Source organism: Bos taurus, chromosome 15 (genome assembly GCF_002263795.3).
Source record: "Bos taurus isolate L1 Dominette 01449 registration number 42190680 breed Hereford chromosome 15, ARS-UCD2.0, whole genome shotgun sequence".
In the NCBI taxonomy this organism is placed as follows: domain Eukaryota; kingdom Metazoa; phylum Chordata; class Mammalia; order Artiodactyla; family Bovidae; genus Bos; species Bos taurus.
Window position 1 is genome coordinate 43,091,336 of NC_037342.1, and position 19,561 is coordinate 43,110,896.

General features: G+C 44.4%; 1 long non-coding RNA gene and 1 other non-coding gene across 2 annotated transcripts; one reads left to right on the forward strand and one right to left on the reverse strand.

Moving 5' to 3' along the window:
- Positions 1-100: 100 nt before the first annotated feature.
- LOC112441628 (uncharacterized) lies at positions 101-13,077 on the forward strand. The gene is made up of 2 exons (XR_009490666.1): positions 101-189; positions 12,504-13,077. It is a non-coding gene; the product is annotated as an uncharacterized lncRNA (long non-coding RNA).
- Positions 13,078-14,257: 1,180 nt separating this feature from the next.
- Positions 14,258-14,364, reverse strand: LOC112441690 (U6 spliceosomal RNA). Its single transcript, XR_003029551.1, has one exon. It is a non-coding gene; the product is annotated as a U6 spliceosomal RNA (small nuclear RNA).
- Positions 14,365-19,561: the final 5,197 nt, after the last annotated feature.

A 19,561-nucleotide genomic window follows, 5' to 3' on the forward strand; every position in this document is an offset into this window, starting at 1 on the left:
CGCGGCGGCGGCGGCGGCGGCGGCGGCGGCGGCGAACGCCGGCTCCGGGACGCTCTGGGCGGCGGCCGGCGGGGCAGGCGGCAGCGCGGGCTGTCCGGCAGAGGCGGGGCGGCCCGGGCGCCGAGTCTGGGGTCTCCGCAGGTCCAGCCGCAGGTTCGGGTTCCGCGGCTTCCCGCGACCGTTAACCACGTGAGTGCCCAGTCCGCCAATCTCCACCCAGCCTAGGGTTTGAAAAAAATGGAGGGCGCGACGTAGTCCGCTGGGGAGGGATCGGCTACGCGATTTTGGCGCGAACTCGCTGGCTCCGCCCCTCCCTCTCGGCGCCGGGCCTGGCCAGGGCGGGCGCGGCGCCTCGGGCCTATGAGCGAGCGGGATGCCTGGGAGCTGGGTCTGGCGCCTCCCGGACTGGGCCGGGCAGGAGACCCTAGGCGGCCCTCTGGGAGGGGCGATGGTTGAGGGCTGAACTCAGCCGAGCCGAGCGCCAACCCGCACACTACAGCGTCGGGGCCCTTCCGACTTCTCGGAGGTGGAGCTGGACTGGCGGCTGGAGAGCGCCTCCGAGTCCCTGCGGGTCGGAGCGAGCAGGAGGCCGATGTGGCCCTTGGTTGCTCCCGAGGGAGACTGACCTTAACGTCCCGCATCCCTTTGGTTCCGGCCCCTGGGGCGCATGGGCGTGGCTAAGGGGAGTTAGGTTCCCGAGTCGTGGTCTGAGCCGGGAATGGTAACTCCGGCCTCTGGACCGAAGTGTGTGCAAATGGGTTAGGCTGACACCAAAGTCGGAGGAGATGGACACGACTGAGCGACTGAACTGACTGAAAGGCAGAAGGAGGAGACTCGAGTTCTCAGGCGAGGTCCCTGGCTGAAGGGCTGTCTCTGAGCCTCTGTTTCCCTCCAGAGAGGCTGTTATGGGCCGGGGTGTATGCAGAACGCCCCCAGATCGTGGTCTTTGCCATCTCCGTTCCCCCCCACCCCACCCCCCAACTCGTTCACCGTAAATAATGCAGCTCCACACTCGGCCCTAAGCACAAAACCAAGTGCCCACCACGCGGCCACGGTGTTTATATTTGTTTGCCAGCACGTGGGCAAGTGTTGGCAAAACAGATAGGCTTAGCTTGCTGCAAACTTCAAAGCAACTTGAGAAAAAATTTCCCTAGTACTCCTGTCAAATTGTGATTTATCCCTCTGTTATTGTCGAAAACAAGTTTCTGACAATTTTTTCAGTTCTAACACCCTAATGAATCTTCTTCCTTCTCGTGTTGTTTTCTCCGTTTTGTTTTTTATTCTTTAGGATACATTCAAAGAAGTAGGAATTACTGTGTCAAAGTATATAAACTGCCCAATTGCTCTCCAGAAAAAAAAAAATTATGTTCTCACTGGCAGTGGATTACAGTACACTCTGAGAATTCTGGACATCAGATCAGATCGGATCAGATCAGTCGCTCAGTCGTGTCCGACTCTTTGCGACCCCGTGAATCGCAGCACGCCAGGCCTCCCTGTCCATCACCAACTCCCGGTGTTCACTCAGACTCACGTCCATCGAGTCAGTGATGCCATCCAGCCATCTCATCCTCTGTCGTCCCCTTCTCCTCCTGCCCCCAATCCCTCCCAGCATCAGAGTCTTTTCCAATGAGTCAGCTCTTCGCATGAGGTGGCCAAAGTACTGGAGTTTCAGCTTTAGCATCATTCCTTACAAAGAAATCCCAGGGCTGATCTTCAGAATGGACTGGTTGGATCTCCTTGCAGTCCAAGGGACTCTCTGGGTACTTAATGTTTGTTGATCTAATTTTGTTGTTTTGATTCATATCACTGGACAGTTTTCATGGGCTTGTGGCACTTCATGAATATTAACACTTGACCATATATGCTGTTCTAACACTTTTCAAAAGTTAAAATTTAAGCTGGATTTTTAGTAATGGAAACACATCTTAGTATTTATCACATGGGAAATTCCCTGAGATTACATAACTGAAGATGCATGAAGAGTAAACAGTCATTTTCTCCAAATATTTGCTAACTGATATTTCTTTTTTGTGTGTGTTAATCCAAACTTAATTTTAAGCTCAGAAGACAGGAACTCTACTATTTTGTATGTTTCAAGGAGTGCCATTCTCTGAAAAGCCAAGGAGTGGTTTTTAGCACCCTCCCCAATGGCAACCCACTCCAGTATTCTTGCCTGGAGAATTCCACGGACAAAGGAGCCTGGTGGGCTACAGTCCATGGGGTCGCAAAGAGCTGGACATGCCTGAAGTGATTCAGCACTCCCAACACCTCTTCCCTCCTAGTGAGAAATATAAATTCTTTGATATGGATAGTTGACATTTTCTAAATTTCATGTGAAGTATAAATAAAAATAACTCTGTAAAACTTCTACTCTTTGTTGATCTGTAACATGAGTTGTATGGAAAGCAGTGTGCTTCCTAAACACCCCTGCCCCAAGCTTCTCCTATATAAAGAATTCTATATCTGCTGTTTCTATGTATGCAAAATCATGCTGCCTCCCACCCCCTTCACTCTTTCACAACATCCTGCTTCATTTCCTTGACAGGCTTTTATCTATCTCAGAGTGTGTTGATTGTTAACTACTATTCCGTTCTAGAAAATGAGGTCCTTGAGTATAAGGACCTTTCCTTTTGTTTATTGCAGTATTCTGATATGGCTTCAGTTCAGTTCAGTCACTCAGTCGTGTCCAACTCTTTGCGACCCCATGGACTGCAGCATGCCAGGCTTCCCTGTCCATCACCAACTCCCAGAGCTTGCTCAAACTCACGTCCGTCGAGTTGGTGATGCCATCTGATCATCTCATCCTCTGTCATCCCCGTCTCCTCCTCTGTCATCCCCATCTCCTCCTGTCTTCAATTTTTCCCAGCATCAGGGTCTTTTCCAATGAGTCAGTTCTTCCCGTCAGGTAGCCAAATTGGAGCTTCAGCTTCAGCATCAGTCTTTCCAATGAATATTCATGACTGATTTCCTTTAGGATGGATGGTTGGATCTCCTTACAGCCCAAGGGACTCAAAAGTCTCCTCCAATGACATAGTTCAAAAACATCGATTCTTTGGTGCTCAGCTTTCTTTACGGTCCAACTCTCACATCCATACATGACTACTGGAAAAACAATAGCTTTGACTATGTGGACGTTTGTCAGCAAAGTAAATGATACGGCTTAGGTGCTCAGTATCTTCTGAGTGATAATAGGACCCTTACTTACATATTTATTGGTTTATTTTATCTCTCAATATTATTAGTTCAAATGATACAGAAGTCTCCCACTTAACCTCGCAACCCTCTGCCGAAGCCCCCTTCCTGGAGGTGAAAACTCTTCTAATACTCCTTGTTCGTCAACTCTTAACCTTGCCACCTCTCTGCTTCCCTAAACTGGGATATTCTTAAAATCAGCGGGGGCAAAAAGGGTGTGGATTCCCAATGGGAAGGGAAGATTTCTTGGTTCACACCCAGGTCCTCACACAGAATAGGAGAGGTAAATTCCCACCAGATGTATAGAATGACTGGGGGAAAGACGAAAACAAATTTTTTTTAAGTATCATTAAAAGTGATACTCAGGGCAAGAATCCTTTGACTTTCTCCACTTCCATGTAAAATAGATGTTCCCTGCTCCAGACTTTTCACCACACCCTGCGTGGACTATGTAACACCCTTTGTTTACTTGTCTGGCTTCTCTCCCAACCAGGGCTGAGATCAAGTTTTATTTATCTTTAGAGCTGCAGAAAACAGCAGTGTGCCTTGGCTCCAAAGAAGGTGCTTAATAAATGTTTCCGGAATAATTAAAATGTAGTGTTCTTTAAACAACAAAAGTGCCCAAATGAGTAAGAAATCCAGGCCCTGCCTCCTGCGGCTGAGAACATGGCACAGCGTTATGGGTTTAACTGCAGCAATATCCTAACTGAAATTCTAAACGATTGTTCCGATTTTTTAAATTTCACGCTCTTCAGAATACAGCACTCACTGTACTGAGAGAAGGGGTTACGCCCACCTGCCCCGGGGCATATCTAATTCAAATTTCCTGCTCTTTCCCTACCCTGTGTTGTTTTTAACTAATGTTACTAGGCAGCTTTTGTGGTAATGTTGTAATAACTGAGTAAAAATCATGCTCTGGGAGAACAAACTTAACCTGTTTCTCTCCTTTAACAATGATGATTTACCAAGTAAAGGCTTTCATTCCGCTGTTGGCCCATTCACCTGTCCTAGCAGCAAAATAAGTCTTCTGCCCTGAAAATTTATAATTGAGAGTCCTAAATCACCTTCTCAAATACTTTTTATACAGCACATAAATATATGTGCGTATTCTCGTAAACATAAGCCATGAACTTTTGAATGAAAGGTCCTTGAGAACTAGGAACTAATTTTTCACAGTGATGTAAGGCTTCTAGGAATGTTTCTCAAGACTAGCCTGCTTTTACCCACAGCTGAATCCTTTCTAGCTTATGCTTTTTATTCTGGAGAAATAACTTTTTCTAAAGATAAGCCTACTCTAATAGATATCTAATTTTTTTTTAAGTCATGTTGGTCAAATCTGTTTTTCACTTAAAAACCAAATAATATGCTTGAAAAATTCAACTGTTTTTCTTCATCTTCCTGGTGTCTTTACCGATCCTCTTCCACTGGTTCTCTCAGCAAAGCTCACCTCACTTCAGCCCAGCTCTTAACTGTTACCAACTGCCATTTGGCTCCAGAATCCAGTTCTCAGGCTGGAATGTGGTAACCCTACCACTGCTTGCATTTTACTTCTCAGGTGTAGTTTAGATTTCTGTACTTTGTCGCTTGCCGTAATACCCTCTGATGGATGACATTGTTTGACCACTTCACCGCGTGTTCATCAGCTCACTCTGATACAGAATAATCAAATCCAGTTCCCCCTTAGTTGTTCAATAGATTAAATGGGAGACTAGCATTGTGCCTTACAAATAGTGTTCAATAAATCTTGTGTGTACTTTTAAGTATAGCAATTTTTTTTTAGAGATTTTTTTTTTTTTATGTGGACCATTTTTTATTCTCTTTATTGGCTTTGTTACAATATTGCTTCTGTTTTTATGTTTGACGTTTTGGCCATGAGGTATGTGGGATCTTAGCTCCCCAGCTGGGGACTGAATCTGTGACCCCTGCCTTGGAAGGCAAGGTCTTAACTACTGGGCTGCCAGGAAAGTCCTTAATTACAGCAGTGTTATTTGAGAATAATCATACTTGTTAATGGCTTTAATCAGTAAATGCAGCCTGTGATTCCTGGTGTCCTCAAAACAAGTTTGCCTAACGTGAAACTTAGGACTTCCCTGGTGGCTCAGAGGGTAACGAATCCACGTGCAATGTGGGCGACCTGGGTTCGATCCCTGGGTTGGGAAGGTCCCCTGGCGCAACCCAATGCCCATGGACAGAGAAACCTGCCAGGCTACAGTCCATGGGGTCAGAAAGAGTCAGACATGACTGAGCGACTAAACACGCAATGTGAATAAACAGTTAAGTCTGTGTATAGCCAGTGAGGATGATCAAATCAGAACAGAGATAGTATTGATAAGAACTTGAAAAGTATAGCTAGGAAAGAGTGACCAGTTGAAAGCTTGTATTTTAATGGAATGAATGTACTTTATTTTCATGCCTAATTAATCTTTAAGGATTACCAACATACTCTTTCCATTTATCCTTCTAACATTTATGTAAGATCAACAGCAGATTCCATTACATACAATTGTATCAATTATATAGATTATGTACAAAAAGTTTGAGGATCTAAAATTCTCATTCAGTTTATCTTTGGGGATTTCAACACTGAAAGACCGTGCTAGGGTACTTAAAAGTTGTATCTGGGGAATTCCCTGGTGGTCCAGTGGTTAAGACTCCAAGCTTCCACTACAGGAGGCACAATCCTTGACCAGGGAACTAAAATCCCACATGCTTGCAGCACGGCCAAAACAAAAAGGGAAAAAAACCACTGTGTGTGTACATACACAAAACCTCTGCTATAACCAGTTGTGTTAGTTAGAGAAGCCTTCAGGCCTACTCGAAGTCATCTAAGCCTTTACATGGCCCCTCTGGCCTTCAAAGGCTTGATAGTCCACTGCACTCAGTAAGGCCTGTGGCAATAATGCTAACTTTAAGACTTTTCCCGAGACAGTACTGGCCACTGGACATAGCATTCCTAGATAAGAGAGGAGTTCTCAACCAACATTTAAAATTATAGCTCTGTGAGGCAGCCAAAACATCATGCTTCCTATTTGCTATTTCAAAATTCCTTTTTAGAGGAATGGAACTAAGTAGTCCCATTTTCTCCAGTATTGTTAATACTTGCAAAGAGCTGCTTTTCTCTAAATTCTTAATGAGTTTCAGTAACTGAAAAGGTTACGTCACAGGAATCTATTTATAAACAGGAGGAGTCATGAGCGAGTGACCAACAGAACAGCAGTGCTAAATACACAGTCGGGTAATTGATTGATTGCCTCTCCTCCTGGGTTAGTGACACACACAGGAAATGATCTGGAGGACTACAGGACTGCCAGTCTCTGCGGCCACACTGTGATTGGCTGAACCAGCTTTGTTCAGATTACTGCAGCACAAAAGATGTGATGACACCTCTCCAGTGAAACAAGGGGCCCTGTCTCAGTAGGAGAGGGAAAGGAGATGAGGCAGACACCCCTTGCTGGTCTTTTGTGTGGCAACAGGGGTGTGTTTGGGTATTGCTATGTTTTAATGATTCAGTGGTGAGTCAGTTTTAAAGTTCTGTAAAAATCCAGCTCAGACTGGATTGAGAGATGAGCTCATCCAGGAGCTAACTGGGTGGAGAGTACCCAGTAGTATTAGGTACGATCAGCTGATTGGTGGGCATAAATATGTACATGGAAAAAAAATACCCATGAGGGTGAATTAGTTCCTGAATGCAGAAATCAACTCTACCTGGCATCTTCTATTGGGTGTGTGCCTTGTTCAAGCATGATCCATATCCTGCCTACTGCCCCTTACCTTTATACGAGTCAGGGTATGAGAAATATCCTAAGGGCCACAAAAAAGCTGGGGTGCTTTGGAGGGAGCTGGGAAGGCTATAGTGCTGGCTGTATATGGCAGGCACTAAGCCAGATGCTTTCCATATTTATCTAATCTTTATAGGAATGCTCCGAGGTATTTTAATTCATGTTTTTACAAATGAAGAAAATGAAAAAAATGAAAGAAAATGAAACCCAACTAGATTAAATGCCTATATCACATAGTCATACAGCTGGTATAACTGAGACTGTGTCACTACTGACTTCAAGACTCGCTCTTTCGCGTGTGAGGGCGATCTGGCTGTGACATCTATCACCCCATTAATCACCAGGGTTGACTCAGCTAATCTGGCTGGCTAGACCAGTGTCCCCTTCCTGCATCACCCCTTCACGTGTGTCCCTCCTCAAGCTGCAAGATCAAGCTCGTCGGAAAGGGTATTGGAATAGCTGCACTCCTTCGCTAGAACCTTCACACAAGCTGGATTGGGTCAGGTGAGGGTGAGAACTACCTGGGAGACTTGCTGAAGACGGGGTCACAGGACCCCACCATGGACAGTGCGCTGCTAGGGTTAGGGTAGCAGGACGCGGTGGGGGCCATGGGTGTCAAAGACAGTCATACTTGGCACCTCTGCCTTTTTGTTATACCATAAAACCCACATGTATTTTAAATTCTAAATTCAAGAGGAAAAATTGCGAAGATTAATACTATGGTGTGTTGCTAAGGGTTTGGAGAGACGCATTCCTGTCCACTATGGGGGTGGGTATAAATTGGTACCATTTTAAAAGATCATTTTGACTGTTTCTTCTGCAATTTAAATATTGATCATCTTTGATTCAGCAATGCTACTAAACCTTTCTGCTGCTACTGCTGCTGCTGCTGCTGCTAGGTCGCTTCAGTCGTGTCTGACTCTGTGCGACCCCATAGACGGCAGCCCACCAGCCTCCTCTGTCCATGGGTACAGGCCTGCAAAAATATGTAAAAGAATGTTTGTTGTTTAGTCGCTAAGTTGTGTCCAACTCTTTTGCGACCCCATGGACTGTAGCCCGCCAGGCTCCGAACCCGGGTCTCCAGCATTGCAGGTAGATTCTTTACCCTCTGAGTCACCAGGGAAGCCCCAGAGGGTTGGGGGGAGGTGCTATTTTAATAGGGTGATCTAGGAAGGCCTTTCGAGGAAGTGACATTTGAGCAGGAGTCTGAATTAAGTGAGGGAATAAGCCAAATGGAGATCTGGAGAATTGTGTTCTAGGTGTGGCATATAATACCAAAAATTGGAAGCCACCTGAATGTCTATTAAATATTAAGTAACCACAGTTTGCCAAATGATGAGATAGAGCTATACATACAAAATGAAAAGATATCTAAGATATAATTTTTAAAAAGGTTGCAAAACTATATAATGATTCTATTTAAAAAATTAGCCTAAAAAAAAAAATTAGCCTACAGTAAATATATTAACCATACAGAGAAATATACAAATTTATCAAAAAATCTCACTTCCTAAATGCCTGGGTACCAACTAACGAGAGAGACAAGAGAGAAGCTGTAACATTGCTCTAAAACAGGATGGGGCAAGTGGAATATGGCAGAGGTCCTGGAGAACCATACCCTGCTTTTTCTGACATCCTGTAGCTCTCCACTCTTTCTGGTCACTGACGCCCCAGCCCTCCTTCCATTTTCTCATGTCCCTTTCTCCCTTCTCTGGCTTTGCTCTTGGGATAGGAGCGTGTGCTCCGGTTCTCTCAGCCTGGTTATTTCATTTGGACTGGTCTTCCGGCCGGTCTCAGACAAGCAGCTCTGTGTTCTGCCTGTCGTCCATGGTGAGTGCTGATAAGGAAGGGGCTTCCAGGATCACTCTTGATTTATTGCAGGCTCACTTCTAAGTGCAGAATAAAAGACTTTGTCCCTAGTAACCAGCTTCAGAATTTAACTGATCCAGAAACTCAGTTTGGAGCATAGGATAGCTCACACATGCTCCGGTCACTTCTGACTGTATCACCCGTTTTGCGGACAAAGCAGGTTTGCCGTCAAAGATTTCTGAAGCAGCCAAGTCTTGTGTTTGATGCCTGTCCCCACTCCCACCCACCATGACTAAGCTGTGCTGACTTTCCAGGGCTCTGTGTGTCTGTCTGTATGTTTATCAACCAGTAGTTAGAAACAACAAGAGCACAGAAATATGGCAAGGATGAAATAAATACACAAACTATGTTCTATGCTTTTCCAGTCCTGTGGCCATTGCTGAGTTTTCCAAATTTGCTGGCATATTGAGTGCAACACTTTCACAGCATCATCTTTCAGGATTTGAAATAGCTCAACTGGAATTCCATCATCTCCACTAGCTTTGTTCATAGTGATGCTTCCTAAGGCCCACTTGACTTCACATTCCAGGATGTCTGGCTCTAGGTGAGTGATCACACCATTGTGATTATCTGGGTCATGAAGATTTTTTTTGTACAGTTCTGTGTATTCTTGCCACCTCTTCTTAATATCTTCTGCTTCTGTTTGGTCCATACCATTTCTGTCCTTGATTGAGCCCATCTTTGCATGAAATATTCCCTTGGTATTTCTGATTTTCTTGAAGAGCTCTGTAGTCTTTCCCATTCTATTGTTTTCCTCTATTTCTTTGCATTGATCGCTGAGGAAGGCTTTCTCTTTCCCTGAAAGAGATGGGAATACCAGACCACCTGACCTGCCTCTTGAGAAACCTGTATGCAGATCAAGAAGCAACAGTTGGAACTGGACATGGAATAACAGACTGGTTCCAAATAGGAAAAGGAGTACGTCAAGGCTGTATATTGTCACCCTGCTTATTTAACTTATATGCAGAGTACATCATGAGAAACACTGGGCTGGAGGAAGCACAAGCTGGAATCAAGATTGCCGGGAGAAATATTAATAACCTCAGATATGCGGATGAGACCACCCTTATGGCAGCAAGTGAAGAAGAACTAAAGAGGCTCTTGATGAAAGTGAAAGAGGAGAGTGAAAAAGTTGGCTTAAAGCTCAACATTCAGAATACATTTGAATCAGTTCTAATGAGGTGGATGAAACTGGAGCCTATTATACAGAGTGAAGTAAGCCAGAAAGAAAAACACCAATACAGTATACTAACGCATATATATGGAATTTAGAAAGATGGTAACAATAACCCTGTATACGAGACAGCAAAAGAGACACTGATGTATAGAACAGCCTTTTGGACTCTGTGGGAGAGGGAGAGGGTGGGATGATTTGGGAGAATGGCATTGAAACATGTATAATATCATATATGAAACAAGTCGCCAGTCCAGGTTCAATGCGGATACTGGATGCTTGGGGCTGGTGCACTGGGACAACCCAGAGGGATGGTATGGGGAGGGAGGAGGGAGGAGGGTTCAGGATGGTGGATTCATGTTGATATATGGCAAAACCAATACAATATTGTAAAGTTAAAAAATAAAATAAAATTAAAAAAAAAAACTCAACATTCAGAAAACTAAGATCATGGCATCTCGTCCCATCACTTCATGCCAAATAGATGGGGAAACAGTGGAAACAGTGGCTGAGTTTATTTTTTGGGGCTCCAAAATCACTGCAGATGGTAACTGCAGCCATGAAATTAAAAGACACTTACTCCTTGAAAGGAAAGTTATGACCAACCTAGACAGCATATTAAAAAGCAGATACATTACTTTGTCCACAAAGGTCCGTCTAATCAAGGCTATGGTTTTTCCTGTGGTCATGTATGGATGTGAGAGTTGGACTGTGAAGAAGGCTGAGTGCCGAAGAATTGATGCTTTTGAACTGTGGTGTTGGAGAAGACTCTTGAGAGTCCCTTGGACTGCAAGGAGATCCAACCAGTCCATCCTAAAGCAGATCAGTCCTGGGTGTTCATTGGAAGGACTGATATTGAAGCTGAAACTTGAATACTTTGGCTACCTGATGCGAAGAACTGACTCATTTGAAAAGACCCTGATGCTGGGAAAGATTGAGGGCAGAAGGAGAAAGGGACAACAGAGGATGAGATGGGTGGATGGCCTCAGTGGCTCAATGGACATGGGTTTGGGTGGACTCTGGGAGTTGGTGATGGACAGGGAGGCCTGGTGTGCTGCAGTCTATGGGATCACAAAGAATCAGACATGACTGAGTGACTGAACTGAACTGAATAATATTGGGTGATAAGATGTGTATATATGTACATGTGGACTTGATTTATATCTACCATATTAGAGAAATATTCTTTCATCAGAATATTTGAGGAGTGAATATTCCATTATACCCCCTTTTTAGCATTTCTCTTAATTAGTCTTTTTTTCTGTTTTTAATTATGTATGTGGTGAATTAAATTAATGGATTTCCTTCTATTATGCCACTCTATCCTTCCTGAAATAAACTATAGTCAAGCTGCTTTCAAAGTATACTGCAAAATTATGTTCATTTAGGCATTTTGCATCTATTTTTATAAATGGAACTGAGCCATAGTTTTTCTGTCGTACAATCTCTATAAGATTTTGGCTTCACAAAATAGTGGAATGTTTGCTTCTTTCTCTGCTTTCCAACAGCTTTAATAGTATAAGAATGGTTGATTCTGTGAAAATTTGAAAGAAGTTGCTCATTTAATGAGTCTGGGTTCAGCACTTTTCTTTGAGGTATAGCTTTTGACAGCTTCTGTCCATGGTTATTTGTGTATTTAGATTTTCTACCGTCTCTGAGTCCCTGTTGGTAATTTATATTTCCTTGAGTATTATCCATTTCTTTCAGATTTTAAATTGTAATAGGGCCAAGTTTTCACTTGTATTTCTCATTATTTCCTCTTACCCATGCTTATAAGCCCTTTCTCATTCCTTATTTGTATATTTATGTTTTGTTGTGTTTTTTTTCTGCTGCGCCACAAGGCTTGTGGAATCTTAGCTCCCCAACCAGGAATTGAACCTGAGCCCTTGACAGTGAAAGCACAGAGTCCTAACCACTGGACCACCAGGGAATTCCCTATTTAGTCTTTTTTCATCATGTTAGCTAGTGGTTTATCAGTTTTATTGTTTGCTTTCCTCCAACCTCGGAGAAGGCAATGGCACCCCACTCCAGTACTCTTGCCTGGAGAATCCCATGCAAGGAGGAGGAGCCTGGTGGGTTCCTGGTGGGAACCTGGTGGGCTGCAGTCCATGGGGTCGCTAAGAGACACGACTTCACTTTCACTTTCACTTTTCACTTTCCTGCGTTGGAGAAGGAAATGGCGGCCCACTCCAGTGTTCTTGCCTGGAGAATCCCAAGGGCGGGGGAGCCTGGTGGGCTGACGTCTATGGAGTCGTACAGAGTCGGACACGACTAAAGTGACTTAGCAGCAGCAGCAGCAACCTCAAAGAACTAGATTTTAGATTTATCAATCAATTGCTTTTCTGCTATTGAAATAATTCATTTTGCTTTTATCTTTATTAATTTCTTCCTTTTGCTTTCTTTAAATTTTGCTTTGCTGTGACTTTTTTCCTCTTCTAATTTCCTATGTCATCTGCTTTGTTAATGAAATTTTATTTTTTCTTATTTAGCAATAAAAGTGTGTAAGGTCATGAATCCACCTTGCAATGCAGGGAACAAGGGTTCAATCCTTGGTCCAAGAAGATCCCACATGACACGGAGCAAATAAGCTCGTGCACCACAACTACTGAGGCTGGGCTCTAGAGCCTACGCTCCGCAACGAGAGAAGCCACTGCAGTGAGAAGCCCGTGCACCACAACAGAGAGTAGCCCCTGCTTGCCGCACCTAGAGAAAACTCACGCAGCGATGAAGACACAGTGCAGCCAAAAATAGCTAAAATAAAATAAACACATAAAATTATAAAAAAATAAAGAAAACATCACCAATACCCAGAAGCAGTTATATAATTTACAGGGCCCAAAGAGAAATGAAGATGCAATGTTCCAGTTTTATTAAGAACTTTAAGATGGTGACTGCAGAGCTTGAAGTCAACTGTGGGGTCTTTCAAAGCACAGGGCCCTATACACATGCCCCTGAAGCTGGCTCTTCGACTCCCCTCTTGGCTCTCTTTTCATCCTCAGCCCCACTCCCTAGCAGAGGTAGTCAGTGTCCTGACTTCAAATAAAGAGAATAGTTTGGTCTATACTCTTGCATCCAGCTTCTTTTGCTCAACTTTAGATTTATGAGGATCATTCATACTTTCACATCCAGTTGAAGACCATACATTCACACAGCTATATGCTTAAAACTAGTTTATAATTTAGTCTTGGTTTGTCACTGATTGAAGGGTCATTTAGGAAAGCTTGAAAAATTTTCCTAGGGATTGAGTGCTAAGTTCTAACTTCCTAGTTTCAGAGGTGGAGCTAGAAACAGGCTCTTCTTCCTCTGAATGAGTAAATCTTAGTCACTGCATGTACAGTATGAGTAAGCTCCTCCTTGTCTTCTGATACCCAGTAAGGAAGAAAAAGGAAGAAAGATAGCCAAAGAAGGTAGTTAAAGGCAATAGGTTTTGTTTTTTTTAAAAACACTTTTTAAAATATCTCCAGAGTAGTAGCATCTGCAAACCCTGGCAACAAGGTTAGAGCCTCCATGTTTATTTTATTTGTCTATGCAGAGTGTGGGATATTTTTAGTGGTGGTATGCACTTGAACTCTTAGTTGCAGCATTTGAACTCTTAGTTATGGCATGTGGGATCTAGTTCCCTAATCAGGGATCGAACCCAGGCCCCCTGCAAAGTCTTAGCCACTGGACCATCAGGGAAGCCCCTAGTCAGAGCCTACTTGTTAGACTCAAATCCAAGGGTAGGGCAGGAAAGGGCATTCATCCCAATGGTTGCTAAGGACGTTGGGTGGGAGCTTCAGCACCCTATTGCATCCAGTCATGGTTGACTCTGGGGCCCTGAACTGGGGTCTGCCTTTGAGTGAGCAAGTGGCTTTTTCTGTGAAGATGGAGGAAAGTGGCCCTGTAGACCTTACCCCAAGACTGCAGAGTGATAGTGGTGGTGGTGGTTTAGTTTCTGTCGTGTCTGACGCTTTGCAACCCCATGAACTGTAGCCTGCCAGGCTTCTCTGTCCATGGGATTCTCCAGGCAAGAATACTGGAGTGGGCAGCCATTTCCTTCTTTAGGGGATCTTCACAACCTAGAGATCGGATCTGCGTCTCTTGCATTACAAGTGGCCTCCTGTATTGCATGCAGATTCTCTCTCTTTTTTTTTTTTTAAATTTGCTTATTTAATTGGAGGCTAATTACTTTACAATATTGTAGTGGTTTTTGCCATACATTGACATGAATCAGCCATGGGTGTACATGTGTTCCACATCCTGAAAAAATATGGAATTCTTCACAAATTTTCTTGTCATCCTTGCACAGGGGCCATGCTAATTTTCTCTGTATCATTCCAATTTTAGTATATGTGCTGCCGAAGCAAGCACTGCAAGCAGATTCTTTACTGCTGAGCCACCAGGGAAGCCCATGCAGGGATGCAGGATGCCACTAATAAATACTGCCAACAACCTGCCCGTACATTAATTAGGACTGGGCTGAGGAGTGTTGAACATTGGTAGAGTAAGTGACTAGTACTTGGGACCCAGTAGGCCTGGCAGAGATTTGCCCTGTAAGTGCAGGCTTGAAAACAATATTTAGTCCTCAGCACCTTCTAGTCACAAGAATTGCAACTGGCATCAGGACTAAATCTCAGATGTGCTCAGAAGTATTTCCTTGGTCAACACTGGTTACAAAGCCAGAAGTGGTTGTGAGACTGAGCCAAGAGACAAAGCTAGTCTCCTAAGTCTGGTGTGGGCATTTCCTTCTAATTCAGTGGTCCCCAACATTTTTGGCACCAGGGACCAGTTTCACAGAAGACAATTTTTCCACAGACCTGGGTGGGGTACGGGTGATTTCTAGATGATTCAGGAGAATTACATTTATTGTGCACTTTATTTCTAATCTAATGCCACCACTGATCTGAAAGGACATAGCGGTCCATAGCCCAGAAGTTGGGGACCCCTGTCCTAATGTCAAACGCCATGACCTGAGGAGGCAGTCAGGGTTCTTCTCTTCCTATCACTAACCCTGTTTTCTCCTAGCATGAAATGAATTCCTTTGAGATTAAAGACTGACCTCATCCAGCCACAGCCGGTTGATTCCTTCCAGAAGGAAGTGGTGAAGCCGTGTGTAGCTGTCAACTGCTCCCTGAACCTACTTAGTGCCTCCTGCTGGTGGCTGACCCCAAGGCTCACCAGAGCTTTTCATCTCTTAGCTAATTGCTTTCTTTTTGACTTTAATACACCCACAAGGTTTCACCAACTTCACCTTTGCACACCAAAAATGGTCCACTTTTCTGTTGTTCCTGATTTTCTGATTCAAAGAATATTCTGTAATTTCAGAATGTTCAGTTCAGTCGCTCAGTTGTGTCCGACTCTTTGCAACCCCATGAATTGCAGCACACCAGGCCTCCCTGTCCATCACCAACTCCCAGAGTTTACTCAAACTCATGTCCATCGAGTTAGTGATGCCATCCAACCATCTCATCCTCTGTCGTCCCCTTCTCCTCATGCCCCCAATCCCTCCCAGCATCAGAGTCTTTTCCAATGAGTCAACTCTTCTCATGAGGTGGCCAAAGTACTGGAGTTTCAGCTTTAGCATCAGCCCTTCCAATGACCCAGGACTGATCTCCTTTAGATTGGATTGGTTGGATCTCCTTGCAGTCCAAGGGACTCTCAAGAGTCTTCTCCAACACCACAGTTCAAAAGCATCAATTCTTCGGTGCTCAGCTTTCTTCACAGTCCAACTCTCACATCCATACATGACCACTGGAAAAACCATAGCCTAGACTGGATGGACCTTTGTTGGTAAAGTAATGTCTCTGCTTTTGAATATGCTATCTAGGTTTGTCATAATTTTCCTTCCAAGGAGTAAGCGTCTTTTAATTTCATGACTGCAGTCACCATCTGCAGTGATTTTGGAGCCCCAAAACATAAAGTCTGACCTGTTTCCACTGTTTCCCCATCTATTTCCCATGAAGTGATGGAACCAGATGCCATGATCTTCATTTTCTGAATGTTGAGCTTTAAGCCAACTCTTTCACTCTCCTCTTTCACTTTCATCAAGAGGCTTTTTAGTTCCTCTTCACTTTTCTGCCATAAGGGTGGTGTCATCTGCATATCTGAGGTTAGTGATATTTCTCCTGGCAATCTTGATTCCAGCTTGTGCTTCTTCCAGTCCGGCGTTTCTCATGTTGTACTCTGCATATAAGTTAAATAAGCAGGGTGACAATATACAGCCTTGACGTACTCCTTTTCCTATTTGGAACCAGTCTGTTGTTCCATGTCCATTTCTAACTGTTGCTTCCTGATCTGCGTACAGGTTTCTCAAGAGGCACGTCAGGTGGTCTGGTATTTCCATCTCTTTCAGAATTTTCCACAGTTTATTGTGATCCACACAGTCAAAGGCTTTGGCATAGTCAATAAAGCAGAAATAGATGTTTTTCTGGAACTCCCTTGCTTTTTCCATGATCCAGTGGATGTTGGCAATTTGATCTCTGGTTCCTCTGCCTTTTCTAAAACCAGCTTGAACATCTGGAAGTTCGTGGTTCACGTATTGCTGAAGCCTGGCTTGGAATTTTGAGCATTACTTTACTAGTTAGAGAAGCTCTAAGGCAGTGGGGAAACTGCTTAGCTGATGAGTTCTGTCTGGGTAAAAGGTCTGGTGAGTATAACAGCTGCTCCCATCTGGACCTACTGCCCTCCCAGCGTCCTCATCGGCACAAAAGTGCCATCACTTGCTTGGAGCAAAAGTTCCCTATTTAAAAAGATAAGACAACTCCCTTGTGGCAGCAGAGATTTTACCTTTTTTCTTAGAAATTGCAGAATTTATATAGAGGGCTCTGGGACTGAGTCTGAAACTCAGATTAGAACTGTGTTTCCACATCCTTCCTTATGCAGATGGCCTTCCGGACAGATTAGTGAAGGTGCTCTGTCTTGTTTTTGGATGCCTCTTGTGTGTCCAGGGAAACTGCAGAAAGGAAGCAATCTAGGAGAAATTTAGGATTGACATTAGAGCAAGAATGCTATTCTCTGTCATTCAAAAGCAGAAAAGTGAGAAGAAAAAACTTTTGCCAGCTAATTTTCATCTTAACTATTCATGCAATTATCCTGATTTTTGAGCATGCTTTATGCTCACAAGACTTGCCTTCTGTCTTTCAATTTTAGCCGAGTTCTATAAGCAATATGAAATTTCTGCATGAAGGATTGAGGACTCTTTGTGTCTCTCAAGGCAGGTGAGTTTAGAAGCTAGAGGTGACCTGCTTTGCAGGATGCCTAGAATTCTGTGGAAGTAGAAATGCCCAGTTACCCTATGGGAGCCCATAACCTAAAAAGTAGAAGCATATGATATATTCCCCAAACACGAGTCACACCTCCTGTGTGACAGCAAAAAGAGAACTGAAGAGCTTTCCTAGGCAGGGCAGGCTACATAATCTGCAGGGCTTAGTGTAAAAAGAAAAAGAAAATAATGGGGACTCTTCGTCAAAAAGCAGGAGGAAAAGGGCTATCGAAGGTATACATAAAGCCAGACACAGAAGGACAAATAGCATGTGCTTGCATTTCTGTGAAGTACCAAGTTCAGCTAGAGTCATAGAAAGAGAAAGAATGGTGGTTGCCAGGGGCTGGAGGGAGTGGGGAGGGGGAGTTTTTAATGGGTACAATTTCAGTTTTGGAAGATAAAAAGGTTTTGCAGATGGTAGTCATGTTTACACAACAGAGTGAATGTACTTAATGAACTGCACACTCAAAAATGTTTAAACTGGTAAATTTTCTATTATGTATATTTCAGCCTCCACCTCTTATACACAGATGCATAATACATAAACTTTTTCCTTCTTTCACAGACTCTCTTATGACTTGTTATGGTGTTTTTATTTGCTACTTAATGTCATCCTAAGTAAAGAAAAATTAAAGACTTAAATTTTTAGTATCAATTTTACTCTTCATTTTATGCAATACCAATTTTAAATGAAGTATTTAGCTTGTATTTGGAATCACTGAAATTATACAACTTGAATTTTGTGTAATTCCAGGAGGTTACCTTGAGGTGGCTAGAAGAGAAAAACAAGAGCTAAGGTCTGGAAAAGTGGAAGGAGGAGGTGAGGATCCTCCTGGCACAGAACCTGGAGAAAGAGCCCTCCAGGGCATAGGACCTCATGGGTGCCTGAGGGGGTGGTCTCTTTGGTCTAAAAGCTGCCAGCTTCCCCTTCCCACAGGCCTGCCACCCCAGCCCACAGCACATAGGCTACTGCCAAGCATCATTAGAACTCAGAGCTGGGATGAGCTCAGTAGGTGGGAATGGCCACCACCATGCCCCCAACACCCACCATCCTGCACTGGCACCAGACCCCTGCCAGGCAGGGGAGGGATAGTGAGAACCCATCCATGGCGGCCGTAGGGAATGTGACTGTGTAAGGTCAGGCTCCAGGGACCCCCGCTCCCTCCACCGCCGTGCCTGCCTGCTCCATTTTTGGTTCCATGAGACTTCCCTTGACACAAAATCAGAGATAAAATGATTATGAATTTTAAGACTGCAACCACAGTGCATTCAGCCCCAAGCGCGGGGCCCTCAACGGTACTAGTCACACACCCTGTTCCTCAGGCCAAAGAAAAGAGTGTGTTTGGCTCGAGTATTCTTCGAAAGACCCCCTCATCCCTGAAGGAAGTTTACACTTAAACCTAGTTAAGTGTAGAAGTGCTTACAGTGGAGGGGCTGAGGCAGCCTTGCCTCCTGTCCCTCCTGTTCCCTTTCCTTTCTTTCTGACAACAGACTCCAGCTCCGCCCCTTCCCTTTCACCCTCCCACTCCCCACCCACTGTTGCTCAACCGGTCTACAACTTGTCTGAGCCAGGAAACACTGGGATGTAAATTCCTCAGGATGAGACATGGAATCCAGACCATGTCAGCCCTGAGTGCATGGTTTCCCAAGTTCCCTAGTCCCAGGGCTGCCATACAGGAGGGCAGGATGTGAGACTGGCTGTTAGTTTGCCCCTAATGACCTGGGGGAGCAGTGCGCGGGCACAGGGAGAAGTGTGGCCCTCTGGGTAGCTGCCACCTGTAGAGGATTAAGGAAGCCAAATCCTTCTATTTCCTAAATTGGAGTGCAGACTGTACCCAACGTACTTTCTCTTTGTAGTGGCTTCAAATTGTGTCTGGGATAGAGTGGGAGGTGGGGGCAGGGTTTCTTGGACTTGAAAGGCTTGCCTTGAGCATCGTCTGGATCATATTGCAGAGTTATGCTCCAACTAGCTACATCTGCTAAGATGTACCCTGGGGTAGTTCCCTGGCGGTCCAGTGCGTAGTACTTGGTGCTTTCAACGCCATGGCTCTGGGTTCAATACCCGGTCGGAGAACTAAGATTCTGCAAGACTCGTGGAGCAGTTGGGGAAGAAAAAAAAAGATGTACTCTAGTTTCATCAAGTATCTTGGGGGGACTCTTCAACTTTCGCGGGCTAAGAAGAAACCCCACACCAGCTTTACTCATAACTCTCAGTGCATCAGCTGGAGTCTTCCCTTGGGGGAATACACTGTCTATGCTCCTGAGTTCCCTTCCCAGGAAGTCAGGGGACAAACCAGCAACACCCCC